This window comes from Dysidea avara, chromosome 15 (genome assembly GCF_963678975.1).
Source record: "Dysidea avara chromosome 15, odDysAvar1.4, whole genome shotgun sequence".
In the NCBI taxonomy this organism is placed as follows: domain Eukaryota; kingdom Metazoa; phylum Porifera; class Demospongiae; order Dictyoceratida; family Dysideidae; genus Dysidea; species Dysidea avara.
The window spans coordinates 10,694,931-10,708,372 of record NC_089286.1 but is presented as its reverse complement, the minus strand read 5'-3'; the positions used below and the strand labels follow the sequence as shown (position 1 = coordinate 10,708,372).

General features: G+C 39.1%; 1 pseudogene; it reads right to left on the bottom strand.

The window, feature by feature from the left end:
- The window catches only part of LOC136246002 (dynein axonemal heavy chain 10-like), a 35,850-nt pseudogene extending 22,776 nt beyond the window's left edge, over positions 1-13,074 (bottom strand).
- Positions 13,075-13,442: the final 368 nt, after the last annotated feature.

Here is a 13,442-nt window from a genome sequence, read left to right as displayed (position 1 = left end):
AGAAATCCTTTTGTGGCCATAGTTTCAGTAGCATCAGAATTGGTCAGGAAAGGGATGGACTATTCATTACTGATGACTTATTATAACCGGTTAGCTTGTTCCTTGTATGCCATGTTGGACGAAGGACATTATTTAGATTTTTAAAATCTGTTGGCAACTGATTGTGCAGTCACGATAGGACCAAAGGCCGTCCTGGCTTACTTCATTATAGCTCAGCGCTTATACGTATGTTTTCTAATAAGTTTAACATGATTACAGTGTGTCGCTTGTCCAGGCAAGTTTGTCAGCCACCCCCAATATTTAATTGCATTTGTTAGGCACTTCTTGATGCTGGTGTTTAAATACAAATAAAGGGAAAAATAATAATTAAGAGTTTTAAAGATCATAGAAATAAAAGTAGTGAAACAAGGGAGGTCCCCTACACCTGAAGATATATTAGTGGATATTTAATCCCTAATGTGGGTATAGGGATTAATTTCCACTAGTATATCTTCAGGTGAGGGCGACCTCCCTTGTTTCACTACTTTTTATTTCTATGAACCCTAATCGGACTTAAAATTCTTAATTCTTCCTTATACTTGTTTGTTTACTTTTGTAAAATTTTTGACTGGTGAACCCACACATACCGGATTAGAATGAAAAGAACTGATTGCACCAGGCTTATTGTTTCCATCTGAATGTGCGCCCCAGCTATCAATTACTGAAATAGTGAAGTGGCTATTACACTTTATTTTCAGCCTGTTACACAAACAAAGAGCACTAGGAGAAGGACCTCTGCAGTCACAACAGAAAACTTAGACGACCACCATCAAACAAGGTAGCCATCATGTGGTGCTACCGCGAATTAACACCTTGCACTATTAGCAAAGTAAGTGGGACACAAAGGAGGACACAGGTAAGTACATGAAGCATGCACTGTATGTACTGCGGTATGCCAAAAGGCACCTGTCAGGCTGAGGCAATGTCTTCACAGTGAAAAAATCATGCCCGTAGCCTTAACAATTATCGAGTTATGCTTGTATGAAGGCATCAGGCAGTGAGTCAGTCGGTCAGTCAGTCAGTAAAGAAATTCACTAAAAAATTTTTTTTTAACTTCTTAGCAACTTTTTGGAAGTGCTTCAGGTCATACTGAAGGCACTTTTGGGCTTGTAACCAATACTGCCAAGGTGCTATGAAGGTATTGTGAGGCTGGTTTTAGGATGATATATTTGGCCAAAAAAGTCCAAACCTACATGATCCCTAATATACAGTACTATCATACTGTATGATTAAGTCGATAAGAGAGAGCAACTGTTTTAATAAGCAATACTATTACTAATTTTGTATAGACAGAGAGATCGAGTGCTGCTGCATGATTCATTATACACTTTACTATTGAAACAGAAGATGTGGTGTTGGCCCATACATGCATGCATGTCAATAATTGCCTTTATTTTTTTAAGAGTGTCTGTGAGATTGACTACCATGCATGCAGATATATGCATGATTTTTGTTGATGCATATGTACCAGAGATTTTTCTGCTTTTTGTATGTGTTACCTCTATGTGCTTGTATATATGACTCTGTGCATCATCTGCAACCATACTTGCTTGTTATATTGGCAGATAATTGCCTGCAATGATTGAGTTGTTATTAGTTGCTGCACGAATCATGGGTAACCAAAGTCTATGGTTATTTACATACTCTGTACACTCTCAGATTCCAGTTGTACACTCCTTGGTATCCTTACCGATATCCGCCTCACAGTTATTCACAAACAATTTCACTGTCTCGCGTGCAGTCATGCATAGTAGCCTGCAACTTAATGTTGTTGCCAAACTAAGTCTTTGCTGTATCCACAAACATATTTGATGTACCATTTGCCACTGCATGTGTGCTTGTGCATTTCACATTAGGTGTAGCTGAATTATATGTATTTGGAACTATACCTGAAGTTATTCACAAACTTGCTGTCTGCCTCCAGTTTGTATTGTTACTTGCTGTATATAAGTATCGTTGTCTATGGTTGTTTGCACAGCTTGCCATGCTGCACTCTCTATGCATTTGCCAATTTTTTTTACATGCACGGTGGTTTGCTATATTCAAAAAACTTTGAATATATGTGTGATAATACATTAAACTGTATATCTAATATTAACTGTGTGCGTCTATTTGATGTTGTACACGTGATATAATAATAAGATTTGGGCGGGCGTTGAGCCTCGCTGAGAGCTGGAATTCAGGTGTTGTGTCGTGTAGTGTCTGTATTGTTAACAAGCCAATATACAAAAACCGCTACATATGTGTGATCCACATGTGTATTGGTGCACATACGTCATTGCTCAAAGGCTATAGATTTTTGTAGACTTGCTGTTAGCCTCCAGTTGCATGCTTATTCATGCGGCTACACATCAGCTATTACATATAGGTGCATACTACGATCTGTGGCTGTTTTCAAGCTTACTACACATGTTTCTCTGGGCTCCAGTTGTACTTTCCTTTATGCCTCTAGCAATGTTTTTATGCACAGGGCTATTGCTATATATATAGGCTATTGCTATATAAATATATATTGCCATATATATATTATAGTTATAACACGCTTACGAGGGATATGACTAAAATATATGCACGATTCACGAGAACGCGTGCTCGAGTGAGAGTGCGTATATTTAATCATATCCCGAGTAATCGTGTTATAACTGTTATATTCTACAGCCTAGTAGATGAAAACGATTATAGATAGTAAGTTATAGTGAAACAGCACCTCCTGGAGATGAAAATCAATAGAAATTCTTGATGGATCAGACGTTTACACTTTTAACGGTGCCACGCCCACATAGTTGTAATTAGTGAGTTATCCATGAAGGAGACAAGAGTTCATCAAAACTTGTTCCAGTTCCTTAGGTGAATAATTGTTGGTTGATTTAGGTGCTTGTTATTAGAGACTTGTTTACCGTTTAGATAAGGATTTCATGGAATGTGTGAAGTTACACCATATATGGTAAGCATAGCCACAAAGCGTGGTATATCAGTTATATACCACAGTTTGCTGTGGTATATCAGTTATATACCACAGCGCGGCGCTTTTGATCTCAACCACAGGTGTGGTATATTATATAGTTATACAACGGCCACGAGTGCTCTGCCTGATATAAACGCACGAGCCTGAGGGCCGTTAGGCCCGAAGGCAAGTGCGTTTATACAGGCAGAGCACGAGTGCACGTTGTATAACTGTTATGTACCACTCACCTAATAGGTGGGGAGAGTCTCACAAGACAGCTGTAACACTTATAAAGGACAGGTTTCTAATATCGATTGTGGGTAACCAAGCCGGACGTTGCGATGACGTCCCCCCTGCAGTACTGCAGCCACCTGAGATATTGAAAGCTAGTACGCTATGGGTTATATCACTAACCTGCATTCGCTGTTCGACTCTCATTATGTAGTGCTCAACATGCCAGCGTGATCACTCAATCGCCATATAGACTAAGCGCCAGACTAATCGCCATAGTGATTCCCTCAAGCGAAAAAAAGTAGCTAAATAGACGTTTTAAGTAAACAAAACCCAACTACTAAACGATACTAGTCTAATTCTTACTATTCACACTGGCTAAACTCGAATCTGGTGGCATGACAAAACTGGTTACCACAATCGAACGTAAAGGTTAGTATTATTTAGAATATAATTTGTTTTATTGAATCATTGTCGAAGTGGACTACAGTTTAACCTGGGCTAAGATGGCACCAGACTAGTAAGGTGTATAAGTACGTTTAAAGATATGTAGACTAGAGTTGTGACCACCCGTGTTGGCTTTTTCGATCGCCATTGGCTGCTTGTAAACATTATACGTATTGGTGACGTTATGGCCCACAATCGACCTTTACATGTCGGGCTATAAAAGAATTCGAGTGATCTGTGAAGTGTCCTTCCACCTATTAGGTGAGGTGTCGTAGTGGTCTTCGCCACCGGCACTTGTGCTATGCTGCACAAAACCGCAGCCAGTGCAATATCTGTATATTGCACTGCGGTCGGTGCATTATAACTTATAATGCACTCGTTGTGGTCTACAAAACCACAACCAGTGCGTTATAAGTTATAATGCACTCGCTGCGGTCTGCAGCAGTGCAATATACAAATTATGGCACTGGCGGTGCCTTTGAACTGCCCACGCAGAGTGGTACATATATATATATATACAACCTTCAAATATATAAAAACACTACATTTCCATGCGCATCCAGTTAGCGGCTGCATACCTGCAACTCAATGTCTATAGCCATTGCAGGCCTGCTACATCACTGTCTTTTGGCTCCAGTTGCAAGTTCACTCATCAACATCTGTACGGATAATAGTGCATGTGTTTCGGATATAGTAATTCCTGCTGCACATGTAGTTGCGCTGCATAGTACATGCCTGCAACTCAACGGCAGCTGCTTTTTGAGTGAACTTGCAACTGGAGCCAAAAGGCAGCGATGTAGCAAGCCTGCAATGGTTATAAACATTGAGTTACAGATATTCAAGCCTGCAAATGGTTGTAGGAATTGCATGCATATTTGCACGCTGCAGCCAATATACATGTGCATATAAATGGCATGAAGCAAGCCTGTATGCTTTTACCAAAAGTACGGACAATATATATATACTATGATCACGTGAAACTTCAAAGGCGCAGCTGGTTGCATATAGGGCATATACACCCCAAACCCACAGGTGAGTATATACCTACCTGAGGTGAGTATATACGTATATACTCACCTGGGAAGTCACGTGACACAGTAAGTGACACATTACTGTGTCACGATTACGGGCTGGTATCCCGACGTGGGTGGGCGAGCGACGCCCACGCTAGCATGACCGATCACCCAGATGACTCAGGCTAATAGCCTTTGTCGCGCTAGGCAATCAATCACCCCAGCCAGTAAGAGTCCAACCACTGAATTCATTTTATAACCATACCTCGCGACTTTGATGATGGGTGGCAGCAAGTAATGTTGCTCCTACGTTTGTTGATATGAACAGACAAGTCCTGGGGATATACGGAAATATGTTTACTAAGTCCCACAATCAATTCGATTCTTCATTGTGAGCAAGCTGAATTGCGAGAGGAACTCTACCAGTGTGTCTACCATGTCAAACTATGGCGAATTAAGTGTATGTACATACTTGAAGTTGGGTTGTGTGCATATGGGTTGTTAGTAAGTAATGTAGTGCGGATTAATTTAGAAACACATATGAACCACGGCTCACTTCAGTGTATTGCACTTATATACACCCCTCCTCCTCAGTCATTGGAAGTTTACTGTTGATAAACACCTCAGCTTTGCCTCGGTATTTATCAACAGTAAACTTCCTCTGACTTCGGAGTCGGGGTGTATATAAGTGCAATACGCCTTGTAGCCATGGTTAATATATTACATATATTGCGTACCATGCTACGGTTGATACTCCTTTGTGCTTTACTAATATCCATGGGTACAATAACATTGTGCTATATTGACAAACTTAAGGAGTGTGTATAAGGATCGCTATCTATGGTTATTTGCAGGCTTGCCAAGTACTCCATTCACACTCTCCTATATGTATTTGCCAATGTTTGCTCATACAGAAGTTTGCTATATTCCACAATAATATTCTTCCATATGTTTTGGATGGAAGTGCATCGGGGCCAAGCTGACATAGGATGTTAACTAGGGTTCTGCAATACAGTGCATTTTGTGTATCACGTATTACCATCAATAAACTGATACGATACTGTATCGCAATACTATAATGAAGTGGCCATGGCTAGTTATGACTGGTACTACCATTTCAGCTAACCACTATGATGAATTCACTCAATGTTCTGTGAGTTGTGCAATATCCTTTTTGATGCTTAAATTTTTAAAGAATAAACAGTTAAGAGTACATTAGTAGAAAGAGATCACTGTATTACCTATTATAGTATTTATGCTCTACTAGAGCACTCACTAACTGTTCTATTAGAGTATATATTGATATTGTTTAGGTGAAGTAACGTATTGTGATACTCAATTAATTGTATCAATATATATGTATTACTAACTACCTACATGAGCATATCGTGCATTCCTAATTATACAGATCTTGCATGTACCTCCACTAGTAGGGCACAGTGCTTCTGCAGTCTGATACGTTCACCATTGGCTAGAGTAAGGAGTTTGTTGTCGTCCATGACAGAATTCATGTTCTCCACCCACAAGGCATCCACATCACCATCAAACAAAATATACCTTCTCTCATTCTTCTCTGTTGGTTTGTTCACTTCTCTGAAGATGTTTGATAATAGTCCAGAATACCATACAGTTCTATCACAGAACAAGCCTTAGGATTGAGAATATTCAACTTTGTGACCAATCCCAACCTAAAGTGATAAACAAAGTAGTTGTAAATACATGAGTTGACTAAAACTTACTTGGTTTGTGCCCTGCACAAGGTGTGTATGACAACTGATTTTCCACCACTGGTAGGACCCACGACCATCACAGTGTGACGTGTTAACATTGTCTCATACAACTGAACCACCTTATCCACCTGTATACAACAGAATAAATGTGGAATGTAACCAAGTCAGCTATTGTACTATTTTTTGTTTGATTGCATAAATAAAATCGAAAACTGAATAGGACTATATGACGTATAGTACACTCACTACACTGACCGGTACAGAGAGTGGAACATTCAAATTAAGTATAGAACACATTTCAGATTAAGATACATAACTGAGAATAAACTACACAAATATGAATGTGCATCAATTTCTATCTGCTGTGGTAGTAGGATGTATTTATTGTCCACCAGTGCTTGTTCTACAACATCATTGAAGTTAGGATATCTCACTCTTGGACAGTCCAGTCCAGGAAACAAATCAGAGATCAGCCCCAAGAACAGTGGAACATCTTCAAACACAAACTTGGGTAAATTCATATCACGTAGGGCTCTCATTAGCACCACATCCTATAATTAAATGTACGTAGCTAAATTTGCACACCAAACATTTGATATGTACTCACACATATATGTATGGACAAACATATATGTGTGAGCAAACAAGGAATAGGATTCATTATTATTCACCTCTTGTAGATCAGGTGATCCTCTCTTAAGCTCTCCAGCCATCACGAGTACAGCCTTTAGTGCACGTAATCCAAAGTCATAATGGTATTGTCTGCTGAGTTGTCCTTTAGCTAAACTGTATAGCACTGTCATCTTCTTAGCTAGAACCTGTTGAGATTATAGACACTTCATGTATATGCATTAACATGTGTGTCTGTGTATGTAGTAATTATGTATATGCATGCAATTACCACCATACACTATAAATAAAAACATGTCCTTATGTACCTTGGCCATGAGGAATCCTTCAGAAAACAACATGATCTCACAGATCTGCATCAGGTCAGGTACAATCACAACTACTGGTCTAAACAATGCCTTCACACTCTCTGGTAGTTCAGTACGACTAGCATAACCGGGGTTCATCGTGATGAAGATACCCATCCTGTTGTCCATGGCTATCTCAACACCTTCAAACTAATAGAATACGACAGAAACATACAAAGGCCCTTCTGTGAATTTTGAATATCAAGACACACGGTAGTGGGTCATGCCGCTCAAGAAACTGGTGCGCCACACCAGTGGGTCATTGACAGGAAGAACAAAAATGAAATTTTCACACATACATGGCTCCGTGCTGCCTTTATGAAACAAGACAAATTTTGCTATAAAAATGCCCTCCATCTTCAATATTTCACGTACCAAGTTTGAGCATAATCACCACAGGTGTTCCCGAGATTCGAACTTTCAAATATCAGTTAAATTTTTCCTTCTTTTGCACACTTACAAAGCCGCCAAGATGTTATCCAATTGTCTTGAAATTTGGCACACATATATAGGGGTGGAGCTTAAAGTCAAAACTTGGTACCAAGTTTGGTTTAAATATGATACACAGTCACAGAGTTATTAACAACTATTCACAAAAAATAACTTGAAAATGTTGTCATGCCTACAAGGTAAACTGCTTATGGGAAGAAGCTGAAAATCAATACATACGTAGATAGGTTAAGGTTACGGTATAGTCACGGGGAATCATTCAAATTTTTGAATGCCTACCAATACTTTTTGAGAAGGCCATAAAACCAGTATACTGAGTCTAGCAGCGTGAAAGGTTTAAAGCGAACACAAAGCCCTTCATATTTAATGTTTTTATGTCGCTACAGTATAGTTTGAGGCAGGTGGAACACTACAAGTTGTTGTAGCAAGACAGGTAAACCAGCCCATACATCACTCAGCCCAGCTTGTTTTTTGTGCAGCCAAATGCAGCAAAAGCTGTAGGCTCTATGGGCAATTCTGGGACATGGTGATACTGTACATTAAATTTATTAGGTCCTGTGGAAGTGTTTTTGGCATATTTCTTCCCAGTGACAGAGATACAAGCTATCAAAGAGCTTGTTTTACTAGAAAAAAACTACTAAAAGTTCAATAAAATGTCTTCACAAACAGTAATTTAAAATATTGCTTCCACAGGACCTAGATATAGTTACTTGTGTCAAAATTATAGGGGTTCAGTAATCTGCATGTTAGTCTGGCTTTTTGGCAGCGCGTTTTTGTAAAACATCGCTCTATCCTGGACCACACACCCAAGAACAGTTGTTATTCAGCAGTAAAAACATACAAGTACAAATAGTATTACTTCCACAACACAGTTGGTGAAATTATTTATCCCTTGCTTGGTTTAGAGCAGGTTCTGTAATTTGTTCTGCCCACGCATTTTAAAATATACCGTAACCTTAACGATCAAACTTAAACCTTTTGTGATTTGGAAGAAATTGAGCTAAACACCATGAAGATACAGTATGAAAATCAACAGTGTGTAACAATCACATGATTGAGTTCTGCTACTAACAAAATTACAACTTACCATGCCTATGCCTCGCAGGCAAACTGCTTAGCAGAATGAACCAAAACTGGTATATAGGAAGAGTAGTCAGTTTTTTAGTGGTATAGAAGAATCTGATTTAAAAACAATAGTGAAACCAACTACATATGTGACTGGATCTATGAAAACCGTTCTTATCACCCAAGACAGGAAGTTTGATTTTTCACACAAAAACAAAGCTTAATGAATGCACTATCAAGTTTCACCGTCACAGTCAACCACAGTAAAGTGGTCTGCTTTTGCTAGCTGCTGTTTTAGAGCACAGTGGTGAGCCGTACGAGTGGTCTGGGGTCTTGATGGAACCCTGGCCAACCAGGAGATGGCTGTGTGTGGCTGTACAGCTCCGTGGTGTTGGACAATGACCTGTGCTGTAAATTTCCTTTCATTTTAGCCAGTTCTGAGCCCTGAATGGCCCATAACTTGGCCTAATTCATCCCAACACGTTTCTTTTCAATTTTTGAACACCATCTTGCCCGCCTTCCAGGGCCCCACCTCCCACCCTTCTGGAGCTCGCCTGATACAGACAACCTCGGTTTAAAAACTATCTAAAATGGCAGGAAACTTAGCTGTTGACTACTTTTTCACTGGGTGATCACTGATCAGGAAGATAAGAAATTGTTGCAAAACGTGTGAAAATTTGGTATGCGTAGCTACCACCATTGGCCAGCTACAGCACACTGAATATTTAATACCGACGTTTCTCGATACTTTTAAATGGGCAATAAGACTGGTTTTCCCAGAGACAGTCACATATAGCAAGTGTGTTATCGAGATACTCTAATACTGCAGCCACCCTATTAGAGCATTCAGCTATGAAGGTGGTGGCCAAGACATGGTTGCAATGATGCTAATGTCAGTCATTTCAATGATCATCATCATTGCAGTCATTTCTTGGCCACCATGTTTGATTCCACAACCTTTTACCCTGGCCTCTTTGGGGCTGTACCCTTTTTTCACAATTCGGCTGTTTTGGTATAGATAATGCAGTACAGTGCATCCCTGATTATCCAACCTCACACCTTAATTATTCGAATGTCATAAGTAACTGTTGAGTATTTTGTCACTAGCGTACACTCTATTACAGTAACATATGTTCTATTAGAGAACTTGAATGAAACTCTCTAGCAAATTCACTTATCTGAATAATTTGTGTAACTCTAGGAACAATGGTATTCAGATAAATGAGGACCAATTGTTCAAGACTTACTTGAAACTTCTTGAGGTTGTTGATGAGTGCATTTTGGATGATTTTGATTTGAGTGGATATAACTGACAATACTGAAATATCAATTCGGTTGAACTCATCAAAACATCCCCATGCACCACATTGAGCCAAACCAGAGAATATCTTCCCTACAGCCTACATAAACACAGACACATGTACATATGTTAAATCAGTTTCCTAACATTCAAATCAGTTTCCTAACATTCAAATCAGTCTTCTAAATTCAAATCAACATTTTAAAAAAGAATTTAGGTAAGTATATGTGTGTGGTGACTTGTGTGCACAGAAAATTCAAACATCGCACCTTGTAGTCCATACCCTCCCCACAGTTGGTCACAACACACAGTAGACCAAGAGCTTTAGCCAAATCTTTGGTAGTTTCTGTCTTGCCAGTACCAGCAGGTCCTGCTGGATGCATGGAAAGTGCCTACCATACACATCACAGTTACAGTATTCACATACATAACATGGACAGTTATAACAAATTATACCTGTGTTAAGGTGAGATGAATACGGTCAGTCAGTAGTGTAATAACTAGTCTTCCGTTCAGTCCCATATACTCATATCCATAACCAAATGATCCAGTACATTGTTGGATTGTCAGCTCATCTGGCTCCAACTGCCAGTAGAACCTCAACTGACTCTCCCACTCAAACTCTCTTGCATCCATAATGCTGTATAAAACAATCAAAATATGTACAAAAGATTGTTAGATACATTATTAGAGTACAACAACCTTTGCTTCAAAACATTGACCTTGCCAAACACAAAACATACAAAGTTACCTGTCCCTCACAAATCTGTCCACAATGTCTCTGTTATGTACATCGATGATCAGTAAACTGTTGAACTTCTTTCTGTCATTCTTGCTTAGCTGAGACCGAACCTGTAATACACACACACATGTGACAAAACAATTGAATGCTCAGACAAATTTTATATCATTTATGCATATACAGTTGAACCTCTCTTAAACTCCCCAAATTAAGGACACAGTAGAAAAAACCTCCATAGTAAGGACAAAAATTTTGGTCCCAACAGGTCTGGTTAATACATTTTTTACCTTTGATAAAGAGGAAGACCTCTATATTACAGCAAAAAGTGGCCAAAAATTCTGGGTCCCAAAATGTCCGTAATAGAGAGGTTCCACTGTATTGCATTTATATCTACCTTGACAACAACTTCTCCAATTTGAGTGTGAAGTTTCTTAGAATAGTTCTTTAGTCCCATCTTATCTCCCCTCTTTACTTTCATGAAGGTGTCTTCAACTTCCCATGTCCACCAGACCTGGTTAGCAGCTAATATCACCATACCTTGGAACCAGTACATCCACTCCACCCTATACCATACAAATAACACTGCACAATAGAACTGTGTGTGCTTTAGGAGTAAAGGAACATATACTTAATGATACACAAAAATAATTGTTAATCAAACACAGATGAAAATTTGAGTTCAGGCAATTTGAAATTCTATATTAGGTCATCTCTGTAATTGCTTTCTTGTTTTTAATGCTGCGTTTGGTGCTTGATGGACTAATATTAATCTGTAAAGGTGATTTTCATTGCATAAGATGTCTCTTGAATGATTTTTTAAAGGCAATATTGTAAGTGGCGCACATCATTTTAGGGATGATCCCTACTTATACAGTATTACTGTACCCTGCCTGCCTGGATGCCAAATGAAGCAGTGTACGGCCAACATTTTATGTAAAATAACAACTCACCAGTGGCATGTGCCTTTTGGGGTTCCGACAAGTGTGTGCCCTCTGTGCCTTGTCTTTCCTTTTATCTTCAATCAACCTGGTTGTCGTCTTCTTCATGTATCAAGGTGTTAATTTTCCATACCAACACCTTCCTTGTGCAGCATACTTAGATGCCACAAAAATATTTAAAGCACTTACGCTACTGTAAAAGGTACTGGAAACCTGGTAAATACCTGTAACTTTTGAAACCACACCCATTTAACAATTTAGAAGAACAATGGAATGGGAGACCACACCTTCACTTGGTAGGCGGGACGCTGACTCGAGATACTCTTATGCAGCAGTCACCCTAATAGAACAGTCACACATGCTGCAACAAAAAAACTAAACAAACTAGTATATTTTTAAAATGAAATAAGGATCCAAGCAATAAAAAGTAGTGAAACAGGATATGAATATGGTATTACAGGATAGCTCAGTGGGAAAATCCCTACTTTGGCAATGAACAAAATATTGTTATAACATGGGATTTTCTCACAAAACTATGCTGTAATACCATCATTCGATCTCTTGTTTCACTACTTTTTATCGCTTGGATCCCTACTTCATTTTTAAATTTTTAAATATACTAGTTTAATAGATGCAAGAAATAGACTACATTTAGAATTGATGGTACTCACCGGGATGCACCCTTTTCATAGTAGCGGAAAATAGATTCTTTAGTGATCAGACGATTTGTCCTTCTCATTTCATTCAGTACTGCAGTCATCCAGTCCTCTACTCTACCCTCCGCAGCAACAGCACTACGAAACTGCATCTCTTCTCCTTCACTGGATATCATGGCTTGTGCTAGGGGCTCTCCTGTGTGACCCTGACCAAACTTCAACTTTGAGATGTTGTCAAACATCTAAAAAAAGTTCCTGTGTACAGATCTACATACACAATTTCTCAAGGTTACCTTTATCATGTGCTCCTGTACACAAGTACACTCATGGCTACCAAGGATAGATAACAGTTCATCATCAGAGATGAAGAAGAAGCGTGGAAAAGCATTTCTCTTGGAGTCTAGATAATCATTCAAGCTTTTCTGACATTTCTCCAGACCAGTACATAACATCTGTATGTCCTGCAGCCTGTTAGCACTGTGACATGCCTCTAATACTCTTGGGTTCTTAGCAGTATCAGACATGATCTATTGGCACATGGTATAAAATGTTACGTGATTTGCATTTGTACCTTTTTTGAAGGTCTTATCAATATTGTCAAACTTCTTAGCCTCCTCAGGTAGTTGTGCTCTGATGTCACCACCAATGAAGATACTCTCAAGGTACATCCACTTCCTCTGTACTACCATCCACACCTACAATAACTTGTATCACACACACTGTATGTATTGGCTGTCTCATATACTCACTTCCACCACTTCACTGATGTGGGATAATGACTTCTCCCACTTCTGAACCTTATCAACAAATGGTCCTACAAAATGTGATGTTGACATGCTCTGAAGGTTCATTGTATTATCATCAAGTGTGATCATTATCTCATCCACTGAACCCAGGATGACACCTCTCT